Source organism: Mastigoproctus giganteus, chromosome 7, assembly GCF_048544385.1.
Source record: "Mastigoproctus giganteus isolate SK-2022 chromosome 7, ASM4854438v1, whole genome shotgun sequence".
Classification (NCBI taxonomy): Eukaryota; Metazoa; Arthropoda; class Arachnida; order Uropygi; family Thelyphonidae; genus Mastigoproctus; species Mastigoproctus giganteus.
The window spans coordinates 79,546,815-79,569,771 of NC_143581.1; the positions used below are offsets into that span (position 1 = coordinate 79,546,815).

A 22,957-nucleotide genomic window follows, 5' to 3' on the forward strand; every position below is an offset into this window, starting at 1 on the left:
TACCTACAAGAATACCGGACAATCCTAACCATATAGCCAACACGCTTGATCTTTTTCTCACAAACAACCCTTCTATTTCACGACCACTCACTTCGAGTTGAAGTGAGTGGTCCTTTGGGCACCTCAGATCCCAACTTGGTGACTGTCTCTTCTCCAATGGAGCCTTTATCCCATGGCTATTCCCAACCTCGTGTTGTTTGGCATTACGAAATGCAAAATGGGATGACCTGCGAGATGTCTTTTCTTCTTTTCCTTGGTCGGATTACTGTTTCAATACCTCTGATGTCAACGTTTGCTCAGATTGTGTCAGTGAAATTATTCTTGTAGGAATGGAATCATTTATCCCACACCCCACTTTAAAATCTCGTCCTTTATCTAAACCTTGGTTTTCCAATAAATGTGCTACGGCTGTTCAAGAGAAGAATGTTGCATATAGTAATTGGCTTGATTCGAATTCTTCAGTTTCATTTTCTGCATACACCAAAGCTCGTAACAATTGTAAAGCAGTTATTAATCAGCCTAAACTACATTTTGAACAGGCTAAGAGTAGAAAACTTGCTTCTTGCCCTAATGGTAGCTGAACATTCTGGTCTCTTACCAAAGCTATTAGCTGCAACCTTTGCCCATCTCCGTCAAAACCAGATGGTTCTGTTGTCATTTCAGCCAAGGATAAAGCTGACCTGCTGGCATCCCATTTTGCTTCCAACTCATGTATTAATGATCTTGGTAAAACACCTCCCACCATTCCCAACACGCTCCATTCAATGCCTCCTGTGGTCTTCCGACAAAAGGATGTCAGAAGGATTTTGACGAACCTTGATGCTAAGAAAGTTCCAAATCCTGATGGTATTTCTCCACTTGTTCTCTAAACCTGCGCTCATGAGCTTACTCCTGTTTTGTGTTGTCTTTTTTCACTTTCTTATTCCAAAGTTTTTTCTTCTGCTTGGAAATTTGCTCATATCCAGCCAGTTCCTAAAAAAGGTGACAAATCCCTCACATCCAATTATCGCCCCATTTTCAATTACTTCTACTCTTTCTAAAGTTATGGAGAAATCAATTAACCGCCAACCCAGACTACCTAGAAACCTTCCGTCTGACCAATGATCGTCAGTATGGATTCCGTCAGTGTTGATCACCAGTGATATTCTTGCTTATGTTGCCCATTTATGGACAAATTCAATGGAAAAGTTCGGTGAAACAAGCAGTTGCTCTTGATATCTCAAAGGCTTTCGATCGTGTTTGGCATAAATGTCTTCTAAACAAGTTTCCATCTTATGGTTTGCCAACTGTTTTTTGTAATTGGTTATCCAGCTTTCTCTCTGATCGCTCACTGAGGGTAATTATAGATGGCTCTCTGTCTTCTAACTTTTCCACTAATGCTGGCGTCCTCCAAAGTTCAGTTCTTTCCCCCACTCTTTTCCTCTTGTATACTAATGACCTTCTTCCATTGACTGGAAATCCTATCCACAGTTTTGCTGATGATAGCAGATTGCATTCCACTTTCCATTTTGAGAAACCTTGCCCTACTCAATCAGCTTCAGCTTCAACTTCTCGAATATCCGCTACCAATTCCTTAAATTCCGATCTCCAGGTAACTCTCCAATGCGGAAAAGACGACATAGTTGATTTCAATCCTTCTTAAACTCAGTCCTGTCTTATATCTTGCAAACAGGATTATTCTGCTCGTATGTTTATCTTTGGTGACACTCTGATTTCTAGGCAAGATGTTAATATCTCTTTTGGGGATTACCCTGACTTCTAATCTCTCTTTGCACAAGCACATTACAAATATTGCTTCCTCTGCATCTAAAAAACTTGGTTTTTCTCTTTCGCTCACGGCTTACTTTTCTTCCAAACGCGCTGTTCACTCTATACAAATCGTAAATTCGCCCTACAATGAAATATTGTTCCCACATCCGGGGCGCTGCCCCCAAACCCTCTCTCAGGCTTCTAGATTCCATTCAGAAGAACGCAGTTAGGTTAATTAATGTCTCATCTCTAACAGAGTCTCTCCACTCACTGTCTCATAGACGTACTGTTTCTGCTGCATGCCTCTTCTACAGATACTTCCATGGGCACTGTTCTTCTGAATTGGCTTCTATAATTCCCGCTTTCTCTTTCAAAACAGTCCGAACATGTGCCGCCACCAGCCAACATCCATTTACTGTCCAACTTCAAACTCACAGAACCAACTTTTCACCTTCCTCGTTTATTCATTCAATTGCCGTTTTCTGGAAAAACCTTCCTTCATACGTATTTCCTAAAATTACAGTCTACAGAAGTTCAAGTGTAATGTCAACAAATATTTTCTTTCGTATTCTCAACCTCCAACCCCACCACGGTACTAAGTACTATAGGTTCTAATACCTCTCGTGTTTGGGGTATTAATAATAATAATAAAGATTCGCCGTAGAAGTGGTGAAGAATACCATCCAGACTGTATGGTGTCTACAGTGAAACTCCCTACCAGCCAAATGATATGGAGGTGCATTTCGTATCGTGGAGTCGGTCACCTGAAGTTTATAAAAGGTTCCGTAAATGCAATGGATATCTGGCTATATTGGAAGGCATATTGTAGCCAACCATTAGAGACCATTTCAACCTGCCAAGTAACTGCATCTTTCAGGACAACTCTGCTCCTTGTCATCGGGCGAAAAGTGAAAGTAGGCACTTACGTAGTTACTTCAGCTTCATTTCTGCATTAGAGGTTCGACAGTAATGTGTTTACATTTGTTACAGGTGAAAAAAATGGTTGGAAGAACGGTCCATTACAACTCTTAGCTGGCCCGGACCTGAATCCTATAGAGAACTGTTGGCATCGTGTGAAATCTGTAGTTATCAGAAAGAAACCAATGACCCTTCGTGAATTTCAGGAAGCCATAATTCGTGTTGGAACCACGAACTATCAGTTGATTATCTTCAGAAATTGATCTTGTCAATGCCTCGACGGTGTGCTGCTATCATCAGGGCCAGAGGCCGGTTCAACTAAATATTAGTTTGCACCTGGTGAACTTTTCATTTGTTTTCCATTTAAAATGATAAACTGAAGCAAATTGAGGGCTTCTGATAACTTTTCAGCCATAATTGTCGTGTTTACCAAAACTGTTATATAAAGGTTGCAAATACTCATTTTGGAATATTTTGAGAGCACCTGTCAAATATTATTTAGCTTTGTCTTAACTATTAATAAATATCTTTTGTTTATATTTCTATTTGTGATGCTAGTCATTAATGTAACATCGCGAAAAATGGTTAGAAATGTGAAATTCCTAGTGATGCACGTTCTTTGAATACCAGTGTATATAGGCAAACCAGGAGGCCGCTTAGAGTGCCAAATTCGAGCGAAAAAAAAAAAAAGTTTAAAAAATTAAAATAAAAAGATGGAAATACAAATAAAATAAATGACATAAAAAAGGTTAACCTTTGTGATATCATTTATTTAGAATATGATAAAATGACTAAATGGCATATTAACCTTTTAGCGATTCAGTTACATCGCCAAAAGGTTAGTTTCCCAATTGCGTTATTTTCAACCGCAGGAAATTGCCACAGTTAGCACATTTATTTCCTCCTTTAAAGCTTTCACCTTGTCTTATCTAAGTGATCTTAGCCTCAACGTTGTACATGTCTATCAGCAAGATTATTTTAAGTTCAAAAGAGGAGTAATGACATCCGAATGAAATAAATGAATTGGTGAATTAAATAAAGTTAATTAAATAATAAAGTAATTATGAATTATATGAAGTTAGGGCGGACTATTTTGTCCTTGTCCTTTTTTTGGTAGCCAGCTGGATTTAATTTTCTTGGTTAATGCAGTGGTCTAAATTCTCACAGCAAAACAAACTGTCTTCATGACGATTTGCCTTTATATTGCACTCTGTTGCTGCAGGACAGGAAGCGGAAGGTTGTCAGACTGCTCTAACTTTAGAAGCTCCCCCCATCCCGCAAAGGATCAGTTCTGGGACAATGGTTGTTTCTGATTTTCATAAATGGCATCCATGAAGGGACAGATGACGTGAAAGCTGGGAGAATGGTTAATGATCAGGGCCAAGCAGGCCTCCTACACGATGACTTGGATAGGCTTCATGGATGGTCAAGAGAGGTGGCAGCTATGTTATTTTAATGCAGCAAAATGTAAGGTTACACATTTGGTGGGGTTGCATTAAAAACAGTGGAGGAAGAAAGGGATTTGGGAGTTACGATACAGTCCAATATGAATTTTTGGTAGCAGAGTAGACAAGTGACAAGGAAGACCCATCCTATCGAATATTTTCTCGTAGAGACATGGGTCATAATCCCACTGTATAATGCAATTGTAAAACAGCAGCTGAATAATGTGTTGAAGTACAGAGACCACACCTGAATATGGAGCTTGTTGATGGGGTCCAAAGCCTGGCAACATACCTTGGCAATCAGGCACAATTAGAGGGGATAGTAAAATAAATGAAGGCAAAAATTTCACTCTTACAAATGGTTCCAGAACTAGAGGCCATAATTCAAATTACGAGAAAGTAGATTTAGACTGCACTGTAGGAAGTTTACTTTAGCCAGCAAGCAGTTGACTACTGAAATAAGTTCTTTATAGTTGAAGCTGACAGCTTCGGAAATTCAAAGGTCAGCTGGATAGTTAGCTAAGTGAAGAAAGAAAGAGACACACATTCAAAATGGTTAATTTGTCAGCAAGGTAGTACAATACCTACTGAATTAACTAAGCAGTTTAAACTTTTAACTGCATAGTTTTTTTTTTTTTTTTTTATTATTATTATTATTTCTGGCCTATTAGATTTAAACTTTAAACTCCATAAAATTTCAAAAGAAGGTCCCCGGAAAAGCATTAACTATCTAATTATGTATTACTTAGTTTTTATATACAATGTAGACATTTGGATAATAATTTAATAAGACACATAAGTTGCAATTATGAACTTTTATAAATTATTGTTCAGCTTAAAGGCCGACATGATATAAACTGATATACTGCATGTTTCATTGCTGAATTTCGCAGAAGGATATAATTTGAAGTTTTGCCCGTCACAACATCATATAATGACGTCAGTCTCAACTTGATCTGAGGCACTGTTGATCAGTACCCAGTCAATTAGTTGGTATGGAGGCAAAGTTTGCTCAGTTGTATCAAGATCACTGAATTATAAGTATTGTAAATTAGGGTTACAAAACAACCCTGAAATTGCCTATCTCTAGAAATTATTTGTCTCCAGAATGTTCCCTATTTTAGAATAGGTTCCTGAAAAGGGGACAAGAACTGCAGAATCTACTTAAGACTACTATTTTTCCAGGTTAATATTCCACATATCTTGTCACGGTCAACTACATATTCTTTTATCAACTGAAATGTTCTTGTTTATACTCCAGCACGGTCACCAGGTCAGTGGAGTTTACAGTAAATCATCAACACAATATTAATCGTATTCAGCAGTCACGGGGTTGAACCATGGTCCACCCAAAGAGGGCATGCTACTGCACTCACGCCCCTGACCACTCGGCTACGTCAGGCCTACTATGGCAACATCAGTATAAGCAGAATAGCTATATTGGGTATAGCAAATGTGGTCAATACCACTGGCACCAAATAGAGTTAAAGAACACTCAGTAATTTTTTTATTTATTTCAAAATATGACTATGTTCTTGTTTATGCCACGCACAACCACCAGGTCAGAGTAGTTTACAAATAAATCACGAACACAATCGTTAATCGTATTTAGCAGTCACGAGCTTGAACCACAGTCCACTCAAAGAGCGTCTGCTACGGCACTCCTGACCACTCGCTACTATCTAAATCTATTATGATAAAAGTCTATAGCTTTTATATAAAAGATATAGACTCGAATTATTAACTAAACTTTACACCTTCACATCATCAGCAAAGTTTGATAGTTTCCCTTGGATAATCTTGTCAATATCACTTATGAAAATTAAAAATAGGAGGGGACCCAAAACCCCTTGTTACACTGTTCACTCTGAAGACTGATCATTTATGACAACTCTCTGTCTCCTATCTGTTAACCAGCCCACGATCCAGTGTAGGATCTTGCCAGAATTATATGGAATTAGGAGGGCTATTCTGTTCTCTCTTATTTTTTTTTTATTTGGATAATTTAATAATTGTAAAATAAAATTACTAATGTATTTGGGTACATTGAAATTAGTATGGCCAAATGATGCAGGGAAGCAGTCTTTTTCTGCATCAGCCAAAAAATAAAACAAAATAAATCAGATTAATTCCTAACCATCCAATTCGGCTGAACTTAGTCTCACTGCCTCTACTGTGTTTGGGAGGCGACTTATGCCAGTTTTCGACAACCCGCTGCCCTTAAGTGAACTTCATGAGATCCAGTCTTCTGTTATTCCCTCAGATTTCATATTTGTGTCCCTTAGTTCTTGCTTCACCTAAAAAGGAGAACGAATCTTCCTCATTTATTTTACTCAACTCCTTTAGCGCTGTAGTACACCTTAATTAGGTCTCCCTTTAGATATCTAGTGAGGCATAAATTTGAAACTTTATATTCCACACCTTCTAAACCAGGCCTGGGCAAACTTTTTGGCTGAAGGGCCACATTAGGAATTCAAAAAGAATGCGGGCCGCACGTAAAATACTATTTTTAGATATATATTATTTGTTATCATGAAGAAGAAATATAACATAAAAAAATTATTCTCTAACAACCAAGAATTTAATGAGATGAATGGAACTGTTTTACATCTTTTAACATTTTTTTAATTTCGGGCGTTAATTTTGTAGTTGAGGTTCTTAAAACTGCTTGTAAATGTTCATCGGCGATGCTTGATCGTAAAGAATTTTTATTTAGATTCATGATGGAAAATGTTTGTTCACATATGTAGGTTGATCCAAAAATAACCAACATTTTTCTGGCAAAATCTTTATAAGTTCTTCGAATTTGTCCGAATTAAGAGTATTGTAAAATTTACAGATTTCCTCACGACGGTGCAATTCCCTTAAATCGGTATTACACTGCAGATCTATAATCTGAAGCTGTAGTTCACTCGGTGCACTATCAATTTCTATTGAAAATGGGTCGCGCACTATTGCCAAACTTGTCTCAATTTTTACGGAAGTCGCCAAATCTTTGTGAAAAGTCGTCATTCAAAGCGTCGATAATTTCACAATATTTTTCAAATTTATTTTCTGGAATCTTCAGCAACTTCATGGTTGGAAAGTGGTCTTTCCAACCATGAAGTACTTAACAAGGTACTTTCCAACCAAGGAAAGTACCTTGTTAATTAATAAATGTCGAAGGAACAACTGGAGTTTTAATTTAAATCCATTCAAACTTTTTACCATATCATGAGCGTATAAATTTTCCCGTGTAACACGGCGTTGAAAGTATTTAAGTGTGTCACGATGTCCAGGGTAAACGCAAAATCACAAATCCAGTTATTATCAGTTAATTCGGGAAAGTCCATAATATTTTTCAGTTTTAAAAATAAAATGATGTCATCTTTAAGATCCCATACTCGCCGAAGAAATTTTCTAAGCTAAGCCATCGAATTTGGCTATGATAAAGAATATCTGTGTACTCGGATTCAATATCTTGAAGAAAATTAACGAATTGTCTGTGTTTCAGGCCCCTAAGATCGTATTAAATTTACTAGTTTAGTAATATAAGATGTGACATGTTCAACTTTTAACACATTTTTACATAATACTTGTCGATGTATAATACAATGAATTGTAATTAAATTATAATCAAGATAATTTTCACAAATTTTATCCTGAATTTTCTTTAACGCTCCAACATTTTTACCTGTCGAACTTGGTGCTCCATCAGTTGTTACGCTTACCATTGTGTTCCATTGTAAATTATATCTTGTTAAGCATTTTTCAAATATATCAGCTCCCGTTGTTTGGTCTTTAAGAGATTCCATTGAAAGAAGCTCTTCAATAATTTCAAAATTAGAGGTACATCCACGTATGAAAATTAATAACTGTGCAGTAGTATTCTTTTGGTCGTTACTTTCGTTGAGAGCTATCGAGTACCATGTTATGGATTCTAATACTGATAATAATTGCTCAATCAAATTTGTATCGATACATTCAATTCTTCTTACTACGGTTCGCCGAGATAAACTCAAATTTGTGTTTAATGTCCGGACATATAATTCCACAAGCTTCAGTCATACATTCTTTAATATAGTCTCCATCAGAAAAAGGCTCGTTGCTTTTTGCAATTACATGAGAAATAACAAAACTTGCCTCTACAGTAGCTTCTTGTTCCTTAGTTAGCCGCGTCAACACATTTTGTTGTCTAGATAAATTTTGAATCAATCCATCAGCAGTTTTCTTTCTCGCTTCCGGAGTTAAATTGGCACCATATTCGGATTGTTTAGTATTTATTGTACTCTTTCAACACTGAGACACTCTTCCAGCAGATGAGACAAATAGTCTCGTTATTTATTTTAGCAAAAAAATATTTTGTGTTCCACTCTTCATTGAAGACACGATGCCCTTGTTGAATTTTTAGTTTTTTATTCATTTTTAAAAGGGCGTAAATATTATTTTTATCGCTACTGGCACCAAGATGATAACCAAAGATAACGCAAAAAAACTAACTGCAGGATGACCGTCAGAGAAAACAGATTGGAACTGCGACCGGTCAGCAATCCTATCCTATTACTCCGACACCGCAGCAAAGTTGTTGTCGTCATCACCGGTTGTCTGTTACCATAGTTTAGCGCGGTTAGTTTATAATCGCAAATTATACAGTTATAAAAGCGCCCGTTGGCTCGCTCCGGTTCGCGCACAATTTCAAATTCTATCTCAATTTGAACAATACAGAGATGATAAAACAATTTACAACTCGACAAATTCTATAATGTATTACATATACAAATTTATTTTTCAAACAGGCTTCGCAAAAGGCATAAAATAAGTAAACTTTTTTCGACAATACAATTAAAGCTTGCGGGCCGCACAAAAATGTGCGGCCCGCGGGCCATAGTTTGCTCGGGTCTGTTCTAAACCGTTCTTCATATGTACAGTGTGCATCGATTTGCACCCTCTCCAGAAGTTGTTTTTCTTTAGGTGCGGTTTTCAGACCTAAATACAATATTCCAAATGCGGTTAAACCATTTTCTTGAATAGAGGGCTAACGACGTCCTTTCCCGTACTAACCAAAGTCCTATAAATCATGAACAAAGGTATCCAAGGGTCACCACGTGCCTTCCTAACCGCCTGTTTACACTAAATGCAAAATTTCATGTCAGAGTGAATCGTACTACCTAAGTCTTTCACGTCTTGAACCACTTTATCTACCACTTTTATCTCCACTCCTCTCCCCCTACCCCCAAGTTTAGATGTGACTTCGGGATTTCAGCATCCCAAATGAATACACCTGACCTTACATTTAGAAGCATTAAATTTATTTGCCATTTTTCGGATCATATATGCAACCCATCTAATCTTTTTAAAGCATCACGGCCTGGCTCCAATTATTAATCAAACTTCCACCTTCAAATCACCAGCAAAGTTTGATAGGTCCCCTTGTCAATGTCACTTATGAAAATTAAAAATAGGAGGGGATCCGACACTTAGCCCTGATGGGCACCACTTGTTACGCTGGTCATTCATGACAACCCTCTGTTTCTTATCTGTTAACTAGCCCATGATCCAGCTTAGGATCTTACCAGAATTACATGGAGTTAGGAGTGCTATCCTGTTCTCTCCTATTTATTATTATTATTTTTTTTTTTTTTTTTATTTATTTTTTTTTTTTGAGGACAGTGGCTCACAGCAAAACAAAGTTTGCCTTTGCAATGAGTTACGTAGGTTTTGCACTACTTTTAAACACATTTTTTTGAAGTAGTTCAATTGGCAGATTAACCTTTTAGTGATGTCATTACATCGCCAAAATGTTAATCTGTAATTCAGCTATTGTCTCATATTTCAAATAAATGGCACCTTAACTTTTTCGTGATGTTATATTACAAAGGGAGTGAGAGAGAGAGCTTTATCTAAGAAGTTCACAAAACTGAACATTATGATTGGTCCTAACGGACCAATCGTAAATTATTTCAACTCATTGCCTAGGAAAAAAAGTTGACGAGACAGCTGTTCTAAAACAAGAAAATAAAAATAAAACAAAATTTCTCTTTACTCCGGGATGATCACATAAGGTCAGAGGAACTCACAAGTTAGCGAAAATACACGAATATCACCGTATTTAGTATTCACGCTGCCCTGAACTTGTACTTCTGTCCAGTTTTCGCTTGGCCACTCATATTCAGGTTGTGACAACTCAATGTTAATCGTTGAAACTTCACACGACCAAAGTCACAATGTGTTTTGTGCAGTATCAAAGAAAGTATACACGGTTTATTGTTCTTTTGCTGATCAAATAGTCACAGAAACAAACTACCTAGAAATATTAAAAAAATTACTGTTCCCAACGGTCAATTCTTTGCTGAAAAGTTGCAGCGAAGAATTGGCCGTTGAGATACAAAGTCCCAAGTATTCTTAGACTGGAATTTATACCTGGTCGTTGGCATGATCCAACGAATTAATAGGGTTTAATTCAAGGATCCCTGCAGGATGATTTTGTCAATTATCGTCCAGATAGTCTGAAGCGACTTGATAGTTGCGCCCATAAACAATAGATAAAGCACGACAGACTCTGAATATCTAATAAACCGCATGCAGAATGCTCGGATCTTTTCGCACAGACTGAAAATTTCTCTCCGCGAATATTTATCCCAAATTTGGTATGATTGTAATGACGTTCTATATTTGTGAATACTGCATCATACAAAAAAAAGTATTGTTTATCGCTTATCGGAAGTGTAGGTAAGGGCACTCGCCTGCTACATACATCGCACGATGGAATAAATATACAAAAGGAGAAGGAAACTTGTTATTTTTTCCCCCTTCTTCTCTGAAAAGGTTTGTGTGAAGCGGAAAGCCTGCCACATGACCCATCCTGTTCACACGTATTCTGAAAAATCAAGGAAGATTATCAAGATAAATCTTTACATTTCCGCAATTTATCCTGAATGAAAAAGTATACAAAAAAAGTAAAGATTAAACAGCTAAGCCGGGATAAATAAAGGATTTAATGTGTCACGAATGATAAATGATGGAACTCAGAACAGATAGACGGTCTATTTATTACCTTCGGAACAGGAGATATTATGATTAGGTTGTTTTTATTATCAGAAAACTAATTATTCCTGTAATTTTGTGAAATAATGATTGTGGTAATTAACTTCTGGTTTGAAAATTGCGTTTCTTAATAAAGTTGCAGATATCCGGGACGATAGTGAGTAATATCGAATTAGATACTAGCAACATCACCACACTTCATTCACGGAATCCGATAAAAGGGACGGCTATTTCTGGGGTGCTCTTAATGTAACCTTTGAGCCAAATTATTATAAAACAGATTCTAAATAGCGTTATTTACTTTAATTACTTATGAGAGATTGCTGTCCACTTAACTTAGTGATGAGGTTTCACGAACATCTTCTGTGGTGCTGTATATTTATTTCTTTACTTTACAATCCAAAGGGCGCAACACTCACTTCGGATGGGCGGCTAACCCAACCCAGCCCTTATGTACCGTTTGATAATGGTTCAATGATACTTACCGCTTGTGTAGAATACTTAAACCTGCTGTCACATCTAGTCAGTCTACATAAGATAGCCATTAAAGCCGACAGGTACAACGTTTCCTACTGTACTACACATATTCAGTTTTCTTATATAAATACCGTCTTGTGTTGACCAACTAGAAAATTGTAAGACTTTTACTAAGAACGCTCCAGGAACCAATTCGATTATATCAGAAATATGTGCGCCTCATTCACGGTCATTTTGTATTCCTGCAAGGACCCTCAAATATCTCATTCACAGTCGGTAGAACATAACATTGAGTTCATTAGAACAGCCAAAGCTATCATTTGCGCCAAACCAGAGCCGATATTATTCCAAGTTCAGAAAGTGGAATCTCTTCGACTTGTCAAAGTAAGAACCTTCTACACCAAGACAAAAGAGAAAGCAACCTATATTCGTGTGCACTGTTTATGTTGCCTAGATTTCTTTTCTATTGTAATCAGAACGGTACAAAAATTGATTCTACGCTACAATATCACGCGATTTCTACTTTCATTATAATAATCATGAAATATTCCATCTTTGCTTTCTTTTGTTATTTTTGCGATATCGAGAGAAACCATGGTCACTTCTCCTACACACACACAAAGCAGCCAATCGATGGCAACGTGACTCCAGGATGTTTAATGACAACCTGGCTGAGTGTAGTCTCACGATTGCCTTCTAATACATCCAGGAAGGGCAGGTTCGATACGGAATTGATTATTCGATCACGATGGTTTTTGGGTTGCTGAACGAGTGAGGTTTAAATTTCATCTTCGCTAACGTTACTAATGCGATTCAGTGTTATATGTGTGCCAAAGATGAACCCTTATAAGGAACAAAAATTTCACAGACTTCATCAGTCTTTCTGTGGTATTCTGGTTTTATTTTTTTTTTCTCGTGTGTGTGGGGGGGAGCAGATGGCAAGATATAAAGGTTGCTTCAAGGAAAAAGAAGAGAGAACGGGCAAATGTGAAGGCTACGTCTTCCAGAATCATTATTTGGTTAACATTGAGCTATTCTCTTGATAGTCGTGATGAATGCTAGCGCAGGGAGCAATCGATTCTGTTTGGGGGAGAGAATTTTAAAACATCCCAGCAGAAGTGCAGCGAATAGCTCTCTCACTCCCTTTTTCTGTCTCTCACTCGTCTGTTCACCCGATTTCAAGACAAATGATGTTCTGGTAAATCGATTAAACGAAACACCGCTTCAATAGGTGGAGCTTTCTTTCAAGTGTGTTCGGAAAAATAAAAAATCGATTGATTTAAAATGTTTAGAACAGAAACCACAGGAATTCAATCTTCCTGCGGTTCAACTATCACGTGCGAAATTTGCTCTTAATTATCCCCAATGCATCGTGGTTACTATGTATGTATGTAGTTTATATGCATGTTTCTAATCGCAAGGTTATTAACGTCACCAAAAACTTCATTTTATTTTTGATTATTCGAGTCGATTATCAAAACTTCAGAATCTAATTTTTATTTAAAAGAAAAATTCGTGCATTGAGATTTCATTTGATTCCGATCAAAGGATGATTTAAATAACTAAAATCTATAAATTTGTGAGATAAACGGACTGCACTGAGTTGTAAATCATCATTTAGATAAATGTACTTAATTCGCAAATGAATTAAGATATTCCATACGTTCTGGAACACTATTCTTGCTTTTATCCTTATGTGGATAAAAACTAAATTATTATTAAAAGACAGTTACAAGAACAAGCAACAACTGGCTCTACCAAACCAGTTGTTTGTTCTTGCATCAGAGACTACAATGCGTGGATATGTGCTAATCTAGTATATCCTATGATCCGCTTGCCTGTTTTTCTATATTAAAAAACTGTAGAACCGCTGTCTGAGACGTACAAATATGACCACAGCGATGATAAAAAAAAAAAAAAAAACATAAGAATTTCTCCCATCTTAACGAACTTTGAATTTGGATGTTATTCCTTAGCGGCAGCCAATATCTTTAGATATTAGCTAAGGCCTGATGTAGCCGAGTTGTCAACAATTGTCAGTTACCTTGTAGTTCCTCTAACACTATGTCGCCAGAGTATAAACGGAAATTTGATTGCGTTTTTTAGGTTTTAAAATAATAACATTGTTCTTTGTTGATTAAGTACATGCAGACTGTAGAATAATTGGTATATAAATATTGACTGCGTCACTTTTCCATTAAGTGAAAATGAAAATGTGACAGTCACAGTAAAATATGCTTCAATATAATTGATGTGCGTCGGACATTCAATTTGAGAAATACTTTTTTATCTTAGTAGATGGTATCCTAAAAGGAAAATTCTTATCTGTGAAAAAATGCAAACCCCATGGCCCATTTAAACATTGTTATATTTATTGCACAAATGGCCAACACCGGATTAAGAAACTTAAATTAATATCGACATCGAGCGAATCCATTTAAAATAGCTTATGCTTGTGGAAACAGCCAGAATTCCCCTATTAGAATGTTTCTACTGAAATGTCTTTGGTTTTTTTTTTTTTTTTTTTGGAGCATTAGCAACTAAGGCCATATGGCTCCGGGATATGCGGTGGCCATTCCCTGACCTTTCCGCATCCTCCGTATTTGGTGGGGATGGGCTCGAACCCCGGTCTAATCAAGAAGTGTGTGCTACGCACTGCTGCTCCTTCCCACCTGGCTACGGAGGCGCCAATGTCTTTGGATATGATCATGAAGTTAATAAACCATGTACTAGTAGTAGTAGTAATAGAGGCATGTGATGCAAGAAAGCAAGTGCATGAGCTTATATAGCATTAGCAAAAGAAAAAAAAAAAAAAAAAAAACAATTTCACACATTCATTCCCTCTAAAAGTTTGTCCAGGCCTTCCTTGAATTTATTTAAGCTATCAACTTCCAAAACGATAGATGGAAGTAATTAACCACACGCTGGTTAATGGCAAATTTCCGCACATCTATTCTACGACTGTCTTTTTTCAATTTGAATTTATTCCCCCTCAGGTTCGTAATCTGAGCAAGCGGAAGAATCCCGTCAGAATTCAACCCATTCAAGGCCTTATTCACCTCAATCAGATCACCTCGCACGTGCCTATTCTCCAGCCGATGCAATTTGCAGAACTTAAGCCTTTCTTGGTAAGAGGATCCCTTCGTTCCCCTCACTAATCTTGTTGCCCTTCTCTGTACACGCTCAAGCAACTCTACATCCTTCCTAAAATGAGGCCTCCAGACCTGTACGCAATATTCAAGGCGTGGCCTGACCATTGCTTTATACAAAGGGATAATCACCTCCTTTTCCCTAGCAAAATTCCTGCATATCATTGACAATACCCGATGACCTCTTCTAGCAGCCTGTCTGCATTGTTCAGAAAACTTCATATCTGACTGGACAATTACTCCCAGATTTTTTTCATTTTCTACCACCCTGAGTGTAGTACCACACAGTTGGTACGTTTCTCTGGGATTATTTCTACCAATATGCAGTACTTTGCATTTGTCAATATTAAACTTCAGTTAGTTGCCACTTCTCAGTCCATCAGCCCAAATTTTCTAGATTCTGTTGCAGTAACACACTTCCATTACTGTCATTAACAACCCTGCCAACCTTCGACATTAAGCCTGAGATACCTTCATCAATATCATTCATAAATATACAAAACAACAGTGGGCCCAACACCGAACCCTGGGGGACTCCACTGATAACATTAGTTCACGAAGAGCAGCGTCCATTGGTAACCACTCTGTCTTCTCCCACTCAACCACCCTTTTATCCATTGTAGCAATTTATCCTTAATACCATTCTGCTCCAATTTGTACAATAGTCTTCCATGCGTAACAGTGTCAAACGTTTTCCTGAAATCCAAGTATATGATATTAAAATTATTTTTTTGCATCCAGTTCCTTTGTAACCACAACATAAGTATCCAATCAAATTTGTCAGACAAGACTTTCCCTTAACAAACCCATGCTGCGTCTGAATTATTACTGCAGTCTTGTCTAGATGATCCTTCCTTTACTTCCTTTGCCGCCTCCTTTAATATAACTGGGTTGAAGAAATCAGATACAGTGTGTGTTAAATTATTCTTGAAGGGGGAACGTGTGCATTATGTAGTAATAAAAGAAATGAGAAACAAGTAGAAATCAGAGAAATTCAATACTGGTAGATCTTTGCAAGTAACGTACAGTAGTTACGATCTGACCTTCCACATTATGTGGAAAAGTAATGGGTCCAAACAGCATGTACCTCGGTGAAGACTGCATGGTTCCTTCTCCTCGACCTATGAACACGAGTTTATTGGCGCATCAGCAACTTAGGCTATAATGCGCCTTATGAACACGAGACTTTCATCCATCGCACAATACACGCAATTTATACCCGAATACACTGACGTCTCAAATTCTTCTGGCTTCTGTTGCGGCCTTATTCCTTGCTAACAAAAGGAATAAGGCCGCAACAGAAGCCATTTCCTGTTCAGTACTGAGTTAGTAAAGCTGTATGTAAATGAGACTCGGATAATAGTTTCCAAGGCGAGCCTTTCATAAAAACACAAAGCGTCGTTTGGGTATAATTAGGCCTGACGTAGCCGAGTGGTCAGGAGCCAGAGTGCATAGCACGCGTTCCTTGAGAGGACCAGGGTTCAAGCCTACTAAATACGATAAAATATTTGTATTGACAATTTATTGTAAACTCTACTGATTTGGTTGTTGAGTATAAACAGAAAATTTATTTAAGTGCTAACAGTCCCCAAAAGTAAATACTGTACAGGTAGATTGGTGACACCTCGGCTCTCAAAACACTCAAATGCATACATCGAAATAACCTCTAATATCGAGGTTGTCTTGAAAGGCGATTCACCTAGCGATGAGGTTTTCAACTTTGCCTTTATAGATCCATTTCCCAGCCCCGCTCCTGAATTAAGTACAGATTACAAGTCTCACTGCGTGACCTCGACGAAATTCATCTCCTCGGCCGCCCAATCTAAGATATTATTAAAACCTCTTCCGCCATAAAAATTACTGCCATCCCCAGGCCGTAGCATCTAAGCTCCCACACGCTGCAAGTTAGCTCGGTGAAGACTTAATTTGGGAGTCTGACCGCATACAAACGGCTCTTACGACAGGGTTTCTGCGCTAAGTGTACTGATTAAGGCATTACAGACTTCGTTAAACGACGTTATGATCCGAGACGCCATAACAGCGGTTTCCTCACGATTTGGCCCAGACGCTTGGCAACAATGAAGGTCATGAGAAATTTGTTTCGCTGGATACGGTGAAATTTCACTTTGATAAGGAACAGCGTCTATGTTTAATACCAAACACAATGCATTATTAGTTGAAAATAGGCTGACAAAATATTAAAAAGTGGACCAACATCACTTCAACTGAAGGTTCGCCGTTTCGTTTTATTACCCGAGAGAATTCATTAGAAGGGAAATGCAAATAATAATTGGGTAAAGTAGTATTACTGTACTATTATAATGGCTAAATGATGCAAGGAAGCGAGCATTTTCTACATCCGTCAAAAAAGAAAAATCAATCATTCATACCTTCCCTGTCACCAAAAAGTGCCATTACCAAACTATCGACCTCAACCACCGTTGCAGGCAATTCATTTCAATGATTACACGCTTCTCGAATGTAAACTTCATAGAACTATTCGTACCTTCCATTACTCCCCAAAATTTCATATTTGTTTTATATTCAGTGAAAATATACCTCCCTCGTTCATTTTACTGATTCCCTTCAGGACCTTATATATATATATATATATATATATATCAGGCATCTGAGGTAAAGCTAATAAACAGTACACGATTTTACAACCATGCTATCGTCTGAAAAGCGATTCAAATTCTCAAAAGTATCATCAGACAGCACTCGAGGCAAATCTGCTGTTTCCATACATGCACATATTTTGGCTTGTATATTCCTTCGTGGAAATAAGAAATTTGTTTTTAAATCTGCATAATTTCTTGGTGTAGTTTCAGAAAGGGTGAAGATGTGATTGGCATTTATTTTACTTAACCCTTTTAAAGCCTCACAGACTTCAATTAGGTCACCACACAGAAGCCTAGTTTCCAGACCCCTTACAGTTTTTATTGGTGAACATATCCTTTTCTGCCCGCGGCTAATCTTGTTGTTTTCTCTGCACCCGTTTGCAGCAGATCTATGTCTTTCCTAAAATGAAGCTTACAAACCTGTAAACAGTATTCCAGATATGGCTTAACCATAGCGTCATACAATGGGATAATCACCTCAACTGATAAAGTTTATATGTCGTTCATAGACCCCATGAGCTGTTCTTGCAGCCTGTCCGCCCTGTTCAAAGAACTTCATGTAGGACTGTACATTTACCCTAGGTCTCTTTCTTTATAAACTATCTTCAATTTGGTACCGAAACGGTATACTATCATGGTATTACTGTTACTCAAATTCAGTACCTTGCACTTATCGCCTCAACTATAATTTTACAGTCCACCTGTCTAGTTTATTTTGAGGTAGCTTACTCTGATTAATATCACTGACCACCCTGTCCACCTTTGTATCATCAAGAAGACGTAGAAATCAAATCTGAAATTCCTACATCAATAAATATTAAAAACAGTAAGGAACCCAATTCCCACTAAACCCTACAGGGTTTGGTGGGTGTTGGGCCGCTTACGGTTTTTTTTCATGAAGAGCAGTGACCATTTATGACAACTGTCTGTTTCAGTCTCCTACCACTTAGCCATCCCTTTATCCATAGTAATAACTTCCCCTAATGCCACACTTTTCTAATGTATATATCAGTCGCTTGTGTGGAACAGTATCAGATTCTACTGAAATCTAAGTATATGAAATCCAGTTCCTTCAGTATGATATACATGCATTTCTGAAAACATGTACTGTAATGTGATTCGGTATATAAAAAAAATGGAAGTTCAAAAAATTACTTTTTTTTTTTTTTATGAGTGAATTGCGCTGGGTGACGTAGAGCCTTTTGCAATTTCATATTGCACCGAATCATGCATTGCGTTAACATTTCAAGTGCTCAAGATTTTCAAGAATCAGTCGGTTGGTTATTACTCGGGGAGATAATCTTCTAAAGTGGGGTGGATTGCGGTGAATGAGAGACGACGCACATCTCTGAAAGGATGTTGAAACTATAAAATTAATGTGTAGACCAAGCCACACTGGTCTTCTTTTTATGCCTCTTCGAGACATTTGTAGTCGGTGGTTTAACAGACATTTAGTATAGTGCATCGCACATGATAGGGATGTTGATAAAAAAAAAAAAAAAAACTCATTGAAGGAAACTAAAGGACCATCCTAGAATGGAGAAATGGCGATTTGATAGTAGCTGTCAACGTACAGAAATTTGTCCACTGAAAAAAGTGCGAAGCTGCCCATATACTAAGTAGCGTAATGTTGACAGAAAACATTGATTTAATGGAAACACCTTAATGTGTTATATCTCACATACTGTTATACTTCTGAAGAGATACGTAGAATTACTTACTATAATAGATAGATACTTCTGAAGAGTTACTCTATGCTACACCTTCAAGGGATTAAAAATTAACAGCCTAAAGATCACAAAAGGGAAGGATGGACTAAAATAAAATTCAAATCATTATGATTTTTTTTTTGTTCCTCATGTTCTAACGAGATTCAAACAGGGGTGACACAAATTATTACATCTGACCAACTGGAATTGGTATGTCTCTTTTACATGAGTGATATGCAAGATTGATGACTATAATAAGGACGTTTCCTAATGTCCATTCATGTGTTTCTGTTTTAATCATTCATTAAAGAGTATACATGGCGGAAAGAAAGAAGCAAAATCATGAAGGGGTAGTTAAATGAAACTACTCTACTATCCTATCAATGTTCTCCATAAGTAAATTACCCTATCCAAAGGAGTGGGGGGGTAAAAACTCGCGATGAATAGGCTTAAAATAACAGGCCTACACAAAGGAAATAATTAAGTCTTAGTGGATAATCTTCGTTGCCAGAGCTCGTACCGCGAGCCGTGAAAGATAGATTACACTTTAATTGGCGACGTTTAATACACCAGTCTGTAATTAGACACACCACGGCCAATGAACGCGGCGGTGTCAGTGGACATTGGTGTCTCTCACATTTAGAACATTGCTGTATCGTTGTACGGCCCGCAGATAACCCCTCAGGTTAAGAACTACACGAGATACATTTTTGACGAAAATGACCTGACCATCATTCTCTTCGTGTACCTTCATCGATCACGGCAGTGAGAAACGCTCCATATGCACAGCAAATCGTCGGCGGCAACGATGGAACGGCACGTCCGAATAATGTAGTGTGTGTAGGGGTACAAGATCACATCAACGGAAGCACTGCGAAGATGACCTACTGACGGGGGTTAAAGAAATAGGAATTAAATAAAGATGGCTTCTTCGAGTGCACAAGATAAAAATCTATGCCGAATCACGAGGAAATACGTCACCTCCTCCTTTCTTGGGTGATGGTGGCGGGGAGAGAATGCAAGAATCGAATGAGCTATCTGTACGTGGGTGTGTGATCGATGGGGCTCTGTAAGAAAATAATGGATCCTACATTTGTAATGTGTGCACGAATACTACAGGCGCCATCTACCGGGGGCCAGCATTTGCGCATTGCTGTTGTTAGTAGAAGTGTAGAATACTCGTTAAAGGAGTTACACCAGCACCTGTCTAAAGGTTCTTTCATCTAATTATACCATACGTTTCGCTAGTCATGAATAGATAAGTGTAAATCTCATGAAATACATTGTATCTAGTGCTTACTAATTCTATTAGCAGTATTCAGATAGCGCTGTTCCTCTGATTCCATAGAAGCAGTTTGCCTACCGAAACTAATTTGTTTTCAGTCTTATAGACTCCCAAATTCTCTCGCCAGATGTCGCTATGTATCGAAAGTTGACTGCGGCTAATTTCCTGTTCGCTTGGTTACAAGGTTTCATTCTGTTAGATTTTTCAGTGGTATATTACTTGACCTTGCAAAGGTCTTCACTTCCAGGAAAATGAGTCGGCCCATTTATTGAGTAGAGTAGTTATCAGGATCACGCGGTTCATGGCTTTCTAGTTCACTTTAGTGATATAAAAGTTTTCTGAGTAAATTATTGGCCATTCCAATATGAACATTATTTTGAAATGCCCAGTAAAGTTTTTTTTTTTTTTTTTTCACGATGAAAAAAAAAAGTTAATAAATTATGTAACCAGTGCACATAAGCAAAGCCCGGCAAATTTTTCTAATTATAACCACATACAGTTTACTGTACGTCAGCAAACTTACTTCCCTGCTAAGAGCGTTCTGCTGGGTTTAATATTTCATACAAATGGATCCTCAATAAAAAGATGTATAAACTTTCACTGGTTTTGGCATGACTGTTTAATGTCCGACTCATGTCTGGGAATGCTGACAGATACGACTCGCTGACCAATGCAGCTGTGCAGAAAACCTTGGATGGCGACTTTTATGACACTCATTTGCATTTATTCACGAGATACTCGAACTTTTGGCGGAAAGCACCATAAAAGTTGGCACAGAAAATATTAAAAGTTTTGTTTTTATTTTCTCTGGCTGGCGGGGCACTTTTTCTGATTGCAACTGGAATAAGTCAAAAACAGAGACAGATAACTGTTGGGTGGGGGATTTCAAGGAGGGAACGGCGATGTTTGAAGTTAAAGGACTGCTGTGGGCACCACCACCACCAAACTAAGAGAAAAAAGCGACCTCAAACGTCACGTGACAATGCTGTCCTTGCAGCCGCACTCTCTCACTATCCAACTGTTCCTGCTGCCGGTAAAGAAGTCAGCGGCGTCTTTAGCAAGCGGAAGAGGAGGGAATGCTTCAAAGGCCGCGCGCGTGCAATTCGTCTACCCTTTAGAAGCTTAATCGCCCCTTTGCCTACACGCAAAGGTAGGTTCCCCATTATTTTCTTCTTTAAAGGTTCCACGGGAGGCAAACGGACACACTCAGGTGAGATAATTGCGATGCCCACCACTGACCTTGAAGCTTTTCTTGCGATTGAAATTTTCTCTCTCTTCTCTCCTTCTTCCAAAATCTGCCCATGAGTGTTAGCATTCTGGGAAACACCCTTTGAAATCGTAGTATTTAAATTCAAGAAAAGGCACTTCGGAAGTGTTCTATTCCACGTAATTTTCAAGCTTGCAACACATTTCGAATTACTCGAACGCAATGTTTCAATTTCATAACGATCCACTATAACAGTCTGTACAAAAATAAGAGAAATGTATAAAGGGGCTGCCAATTGCTACATCCGCACTTTCGACTATTGGTTCATAATGTTAAACGTTATACTTCGTTTGTTTCATTGAAATATATATTTATTTAAATAATAAGTCAAGGCCAGTTACATTTCTTGTATATTAGAATAATTTCTACGAGATGTTTCTAATAAACTTTCTTTTTTTGACTCCCAATTTCAGGTCGAACAATAAACCTTTTTTCCAATTACCAATAAGAAGGTGGATTGCCATACATGATGGGTGCAAAAGCATTTAAAAAAAAAAATAGATTACAGCAGATTCTGTAAGGATATGTACTGAATATAATAGAAACTACTGAAGAAAATCTTAGGCTGTCCAGCTATACCATACGTTCATTCAAGACTTCAACCCAGGAAGAATTCACATCACTCGTTGTAACAAGGTGAACCAAATAAAGATAATTAAATACTCTCGCGTATAATTGTATTCTTCCGAAAAATCTATTACACATTATCAAAACCATTCTTGAATATATGCTTGTTCACTATATCGGCCTCGAGTTTTACATCTACAAAGATAAATTATATATCATTCGAAAAGTCTCAAACCAGCAGTCCAGTTTCTGATATTAAGCAGTATTGAGTTAATGAGTAAATTTTTAAATACGAAATTAAGTAACTGACATTGTAAATCAGGTTATTATAAACACAACGATAGCATCAGTGACGTAATGGGAAAAAGAGTTTTCTTTGTGTTTTTATTACTCGAGTAATGACCAATTTAGGAGTTTTATTCCACCCCCCTAGCTGTTCCTTAATTCTTTTGATAGAAAAATTGAATGAAGTGATATAAATTGAGAGATATAACTAAAGCATGTCACCGGGGAGGGGAATTTGCTAATTAAATAAGCTAACCACCCAATGCTAAACTGGAACATTATTTTTTCTTTATAGTTACCACCTCCCTGGCATTTTGGGATCCACTTGGATCACAAAGATCATAGTCAAGCCGATTACAGAATCCAGGATACTTTGCATATCGTTTTGTAGAAGTCTACTAAATGTACATTCATTGGGGGATTGGCATTCTCAAATATCTTTGAATAGAGTAGACTTTTCAA

The 22,957-nt window shown here is 37.6% G+C and overlaps 1 long non-coding RNA gene across 3 annotated transcripts in view; it reads left to right on the forward strand.

Annotated features, from left to right (window-relative positions):
• The window catches only part of LOC150083016 (uncharacterized), a 256,002-nt gene extending 233,722 nt beyond the window's left edge, over positions 1-22,280 (forward strand). For all 3 annotated transcript variants that reach the window (XR_016547152.1, XR_016547151.1, XR_016547150.1), the window contains exon 4: positions 22,057-22,280. This is a non-coding gene — a long non-coding RNA (uncharacterized LOC150083016). The remainder of the gene's footprint in view (positions 1-22,056) is intronic.
• Positions 22,281-22,957: the final 677 nt, after the last annotated feature.